We start from the raw sequence: 7,731 nt of genomic DNA, 5'->3' as shown, positions 1-7,731 counted from the left end.
CTGACAATTTTGTTGGGTCTTCAATGCTTTGTAATGAGTGGCAGGATGCCAAACCAGTCATCTTCGTTATCATTTCCAAGGGAATATGCTGGAGATGATGAACTGGAGGAGTTGGATTTAGTGTAATCCCCGTAGCCTTTGATATCAAATACATTAAAAAAGGATTGCACTAAATAAAAAAATAAAACAAAGGATTTTACTATAAATAGATAAAGTAGTACATGGCGTTGTTACACCTGAGAATGATCTATAGATCGGGTCACAGGTTTCTAGCCGATATACTAAGTTTTGGAGAAGAAAGAACAGAAAGGAAAACAGATACATTTCTAATACAAATGAACAAGGCAAGACCAGCAATGTCAGGATCCTTGATCAAACACAGTGCATACTTAATTTGCAATTATTTAAAGAAATGGATATAAACATGTAAAGATTCAAAAGTTTAAGGAAATAAACCTTGAAATTTGTATTGATACAAAGCAAGGGATAATTTGTAGGAGATATGGGTTACAGTTTTGGAATTGATACATGTTTTGAATACAAAGTAGGGAATAAAATGATACAGTTTCTGAGTACAGAGGAATAATATGATTCATCTTTTATGGTTGTAACCAGTTCTGCCTCTTTAATTGGAATGAAGCCTCCTTATATAAAGGAGGATAGTCTGCCTTTTGTAGAAGTAGGGAACATCTTTTGTAAGTGGTGACGCCCTTTGAAAGTGCGAGATACCTTTTGTAAATGGATGACCTTTGCAACAAAAGTATTTTTGACATTTTCTGCCGACACTTTTTTTAGTGCCTTTTGATAGGTGGTAAAATGCCATAACAGTCATCTTCATTGTCTTCTCCAAGGGAAATGGCAGGAGATGTCGAGTTAGATAAGTTGGATTGGGACAATACTGTTTTAGGGTCTTGGCTTTGTATAATGCCTTGCACTATTTGGAGGTATTCTTCCTCAGTTTTAGCAGAGGCAATGAGAGCTGTTGTTTGAGCCTTTCGGGCTAGAAATTTGGATTGAGGATGGTGATCAATGATGGGAGCTGTTTGATTCTTTTATAACCATTCTGTAACAGCTAATTTGGAACCTTTTGATTTAGTTGTAAAAGAATCCCACCATTTGATTTTGAATTTACGGACAAAGACTTGATGTCCATTTTGGAGTTTGTAATCATAGAACCATGAACACATCCATGGAACAAATAATTTTCTATAGAAAATTAAAAGAGAGGAAAACTTTCTTTCAAAAGGGGTAGGTTGAAAATTGTTTTTGAAATGAAGGTAACCATTTTCAACCAGAGGATGGTTTTTGAGAAAGTCAACATGACAACCAAAGTAATCCCACAATCGGAGAAACCAAATTGGGAGTTTTGTAGAAGTCATGGAATGATGAAAGTAAAAAAGCCAGGAATGGCTATGGTTTGTATTTTGGAGATAGAAGGCATTAAACCATGCTTGTTGGTAATCCCAATATGTATATGATGTACTGAATTCTTTGAAGGATGTATGGAGATGCATAGGGAAAAAGATTGGTTTATGTAAAAGATGTTCCTAATCTGAAGGATGGATAATCTTTTGAATGATGCATGTGGAATATACAGGTTCAGGGTGATTTGAATACAATTTGAAGTGTTTGAATTTGACCGAATTGGTGATGTCAAGTATGGTGGCATAATAGGATTGAGGTTTGCACAAATCCCATGGTTTGTAGTGCCAATTTGAAGGGAAAAGTGTAAAGGCTGCAATAAAAGGTTTTTCATGATAAAATCCTTCTTCCATGGTCAAAATATTTTGGAAATTAGTTTTGAAAATGTCTTTTGATTTGGATTTGGAAAAGTTTTGTTGTGGGGTTTCTAAAGCAAGTAGGGGTTTTTGAGAAGGAAAACCAGCTTGTGGTTTTGAAATAGGTTTGGAAATACTACCTCATTTTGACCCTTGGTCACTGGAAGAATATTGGGAGACCCTTTGTAGTGCTAGAAGCAATTCTGAAGATTTGGAAAGGGTAGCAACCCAGTGTTTGACTAAGTCCGGTTATACCTGTGTTGGTTTTGTAATGTCTTCTTCTTCAACGACTGCCTCATACCAAGATTTAATAGGTTTGGCAGCTAGGATGGCTGAAGATATGAGTTTTGGAGGAGGTTGTGGGCTTTTTGGTTTTGTAGGTTGAGTTTAGGGAGTTTTCCCCTTATATTTGGATTTGGCCTTAAGAGGCATCAAGATCTATTTTGAAGGAATTCACAAGTTAGGAAATCAATGATTGAATTTGAATCTCCTTCAATGTAAGCAATGTTGAAATAAAAAATGCTTACAATAGCTTGCCATCGGGCAAAAATCTGTTTTCAAGCAAGATTTTGGACATCTTTTTGTAAAACTTTTTTTGCAGATTTGCAATCAACACGAAGAAGGAATTTTTGGTTTAAAAAATCACATTGGAATTTTGTAATGCAAAGAACAATTGAAAGAATCTCTTTTTTGACAGTGGAGTAGTTTTTCTGACAATCATTCCAATGAGCAAATGTATATTGGAGGATTTGTTCTTTATTATTTCAGACTTGTTTAAGAATCCCTCCATAACCGAAGTCTGAGGCATTAGTCTCGACTACCTTAGGAGTTAATGGGTTAGCTAAATGGAGAAGCAAAATAGTTTGAACCTGTTTTTTGATATGTCGGACTATGCTGATATGAAGGTCAGACCATTGGACCGGGTCTTTCTTAACCTATCATGTAAAGGTTTGGTAAGACGACTAATGTTTGGATAGTAATCAAGGACATAGTTAAGACTTCCTAAAAACCTTTGTAATTGGGTTTTATCTGTGATCTTATCAGGGAATTTGTTTGTAAGGGATAATGATCGCTCTATAGGTGTTACAGTACCTTGGTAGATATAATGGCCTAGGAAACAAACACGAGTTTGAAATAGAGAAATCTTGGATTTGAAAACAACTAATCCATTTTGTTGAGCAGTATGAAAGAATATATGTAGTTGCTTAAAATACTGATCTATTGAGTTGAAAAAATGAGAACATCATCAATGTAAACAATACATAATTTGGAATATGCATTGAAGATGTCATTCATAATGTGTTGGAATTCAGAAGGTGCATTTTTCAATCCAAAAGGCATGACATTCCATTTGTATTGGCTGAAAGGAACTGTAAATACAGTTTTGTATCGATCCCTAGGATCAACCTGGATTTGCTAAAATCCGAATTTCATATCAAATTTGGAAAATATAAATGCAGAATGTAATTTTTGTAACAAATCTTTTTTGTTTGGGATTGGATATCGAATCCATTTTAAAGCAGAATTTAAGGGTTTGTAGTTGATCACAAGTCTTGGTGTGTCTTTTTCAATCTAAGAGTTTTTATTCACAAAGAAGGTTGCACACGATCATGATGATCTGGACTTTTAAATAAGACCTTTATACTCGAGATCTAGGATTTCAAGTCAGCAATGTTGTTCAAGATCAGCCTTCATTTGAATAGGTCTTGCCTTTGTAGGTATATGTGTTTATGAAAAAGTATGTTAATAAGGAAGATCAATAACATGTTGTTTTCTTTTCTAGAAGGTATTGGGTAAGTCTGGATAGATTTGTTGTTCAATCTTACTTTGTAAATCAATGATTCTCTTTTGTAAAACGGAGTTTTGTAATTGTTTGTTGATACGACAAAAGAAAACATGGTTTTGTAAATCATTTAAAAGGAATTGCTTTTCATGAATTAAAGCATTAATATGATAGGTATGTATAGAGCATGCTTTATTAGATTTAAATTTCTAGTCTTAGATTTTTCTAAGAATGAGAAAACAAGTTTAATGCTATTGATCTTGGAGGTAATACAATCATGATGTGCTTTATATGGAGTGATCATGTCGATGAATGGGTGCCGAGAATGATGGTATGATTAATATCTTTTGTAATGACAAAGAATGTTTTAAGAGAAATTCCTTTGTTGAAAACAGAGGCTTGGGTTTTGCCTGCAATATGCAATTTTAAATTTTTAGCAATAGAGAGTTTTTCAGAGGTAGAGTGTAAAAATTGTTTTGGAACTACACCTTCTTTGATGCAGTTTTAATCTGCACCTATGTCAAATAAGGCAATAGTGTCGAGTTTGAAATCATCTAAACAGACTAAGGTAATTTTGATCAAATATTTGTTGGAAGATATTTGGGTTAACACATTCAAGAAATCATCAGGAATATGCTCAATGTTTGTAAGTGCATGATGTAATGCAGACTCATCAATTTAGTCTTTCGGTTCAGACTCATTGTCAAACTGGGTCACAATTTTGGATAAAAGATCTTGTAAGATGGCAGAGTCTTTCTGTTGAGCGTGTTTTAGGATTTGTATTTCAGATTTGAGGGTTTTGATCTTAGAATGTAATTCTGGGATGGTAACTGAGGTTTTGGATTTTTTCTTGTTAAGGATCTTTGTAATGTCGTAGATATTGGTACTGGTGGAGGGTAATACAGAGCAGTTTGGAGGGTTAGATAGAGGTGTTCTGGTTTGTTGCAATCGTTCAACAGTTTATCTAAATAGGTTTTTTTGAGCTGAGGATCATCAAGTATTTTAATAGCCTCAAGGATGAATTCTTGATCTTGGGTTAAGACACTAATTTTTTTGGAATTTGTAGAGGTATCTGAAGTAGCACTGGAAGTTGCTATTTCATCAATTTGAAATTCTTCTTCAGAAGTGTCTGAAGGATAGGGGTCAGTATCTGTTGTTTCAATATATAGATTTTGTATCTGGTTGATGATTTCTTCATTTATTTGAAGCTCATGGAGTTCGGTATTGATTTTGCAAAAACAGGACGTGTGTCTTTTCTGGTTGCATTTGTAATCGGTAATGTTTTTTAGGTCAAATTTTGGTTTGGGCTTTGACTGGAAAGGCTTATGGGCTTTGGTAGATTTCTTGTAGGGCCTTTTGTAGTATGTATGTTTTGGTTTGGAGTAAAACTGGTTTCAGTATTTATAGGCTGATCGTTTGTAAGGAGGTTTGTGACTTGAATAGTTTTTGGGTTTTGAGCAGTTTCCATAGCAAGAGAATTTTTTATTAGAAAGGTCAAACTGGTGATATAAATTATCAAGTTCTTGTCTGGTATGTTTCATTTCCCACTTCAAGTGTTTTTGGAGTTTGAGATCCTGGCAGATCTTAAGACCTTCTTTTCGAGTGAAGCTCACAAGTTCACCGTATGTAAGTTGGTCATATGGTATGGTTTTGGTTGTAAAGACATCTTTGATTTTGTTTTTGACCTTTTCTCCTAAGAGAATAGGTAAGCCTGTAAGGAATTTTTCTTTCCGAAAAGACTGGTTTGAATCTTCTCTAAGCATGACACAGGTAAAGAAGGTGTTTTTGTAGTGGATTTTGAATATAAGAGCAATGGGAATAGATCCTTCAAGCATATGGTAATTATGAGTCTTGATTTGTAATAACATGCTTTGTAAGATGTTTTTGTCTTTGAGGGGTATAGTAAGGTTTGGATGGCAGTCAAAAGATATTGGACCGTTGCAGAAGCTAGACTCAATGAAACTTAGGAGTGAGTCTTGGAAGTTGTGGAATCTAGCATCTCAGAGTACAGCTAGAATGGAGGTATTTAAGCCTTCTTTTGTAAGTAGTTTTATACTGACTTGAACTAGACCTACATGAATGCGTTTGTAGTTTCTAGCTAGGTGTTTTTGTAGGGATTTTTGGGAGAGGAGTTGGATAGTCTCAAAAGGTTTTGTAAACTGAATATCTCTTTTTTTAGTTGTGATTGTAAAATCTGTTTTGAAAATGTCATATTTGGATTTTTGATAAATCTGTGTTTGAGAAATCTTTGAAATTTTCCAATCATCAATATTTTTTGTGAAATCCTCAATTGTTATTTCTTCACTTTGTACAATCCTCTTATTCTCAGAGGTGTCAGATGTAGAAAAAGCTGAAATAGAAGTAGATCTAGAGAATATCGAATCCATAGTTTGAAGAGCTATTAGAGAAGAGGCTACAAGTTATATGGATTTACTATTCTAGTCACTCAACGAGACTTACACCATCCAGTAACATTCACCTATTAACTAAGGGTCTCTCTTCTTTCTTAGGTTTCTGCAATCTAAAGTACTATTACTACCCAGATCCCAATAGGTTGTGATACCAAATAGATTAAAAAAGGATTACACTAAATAAAACAAATAAAACAAAGGATTTTACTATAAATAGATAAAGCAGTACGTGACGTTGTTATACTTGTGAATGATCTATGGATCCGGTCACAGGTTTCCAGTCAATATACTGAGTTTTGAGGAAGAAAGAACAGAAAGGAAAACAGATAAATTTTTGATGTGAATGAACAAGGCAAGATCAGTAATGTTAGGATCCTTGATCAAACACAAAGCATACTTAATTTGCAATTATTTAAAGAAATGGATATAAACATGTAAAGATTCAAAAGTTTAAGGAAATAAACCTTGAAATTTGTATTGCTACAAAGCAGGGGATAATTTGCAGGAGATATGGGTTACAATTTTGGAGTTGATACAGGTTTTGAATACAAAACAGGGAATAAAATGATGCAGTTTGTGAGTAGAGAGGAATAATATGATTCGTCTGCAGAGAAACTTGTTGTGGTTGTAACCAGTTCTGCCTCTTCAAGTGGAATGAAACCTCCTTATATAGAGGAGGATAGTCTGCTTTTTGTAGAGGTGGGGAACACCTTTTGTAAGTTGGTGATGACTTTTGAAAGTGGGAGACACCTTTTGTAAGTGGAGGACCCCTGCAATAGAAGGGTTTTCATGATAAAATCCTTCTTCCATAGTTAAAATAGTTTGGAAATTAGTTTTGAAAATGTCAAAAATAGTGCAAGGCATTATATAAAGCCAAGACCCGAAAACAGTTTTGTCTTAATCCAGCTCATCTAACTTGACATCTCCTGCCATTTCCCTTGGAAAAGACAATGAAGATGACTGCTATGACATTCTGCCACCTATCAAAAGGCACACAAAAAAAGTGTCGGCAGAAAATGTCACAAATACTTTCAGTGCAGGGGTCATCCACTTACAAAAGGTGTCTCACCCTTTCATAGGGCGTCACTCACTTACAAAAGGTGTTCCCCACTTCTACAAAAGGCAGACTATCCTCTTCTTTATAAGGAGGCTTCATTCCACTTGGAGAGGCGGAACTGGTTACAACCACAACAAGTTTCTCTGCAGACGAAATCATATTATTCCTCTATACTCACAAATTGCATCATTTTATTCCCTGCTTTGTATTTAAAACCTGTATCAATTCCAAAACTGTAACCCATATCTCTTGCAAATTATCCCCTGTTTTGTAGCAATACAAATTTCAAGGCTTATTTCCTTAAACTTTTGAATCTTTACATGTTTATATCCATTTCTTTAAATAATTGCAAATTAAGTATGCTCTGTGTTTGATCAAGGATCTTGACATTGCTGATTTGCCTTGTTCATTCGTATCATAAATTTATCTAATTTCCTTTCTGTTCTTTCTTCCCCAAAACTCAGTATATCGGTTGTAAACCTGTGACCTGATCTATAGATCATTTTCAGGTGTAACAACATCACATACTGCTTTATCTATTTATAGTAAAATCCTTTGTTTTATTTAGTGTAATCCTTTTTTAATCTATTTGGTATCACAACCTACTGGGATCTGGGTAGTAATAATACTTTAGATTGAAGAAATCCAAGAGAGAAGAGAGACCCTTAGTTAATAGGTGAATGCTACTGAATGATGTAAGTC

The sequence above is a fragment of the Populus nigra genome, chromosome 1, assembly GCF_951802175.1.
Source record: "Populus nigra chromosome 1, ddPopNigr1.1, whole genome shotgun sequence".
NCBI lineage: Eukaryota > Viridiplantae > Streptophyta > Magnoliopsida > Malpighiales > Salicaceae > Populus > Populus nigra.
Note: the sequence above shows the minus strand (reverse complement) of the source record.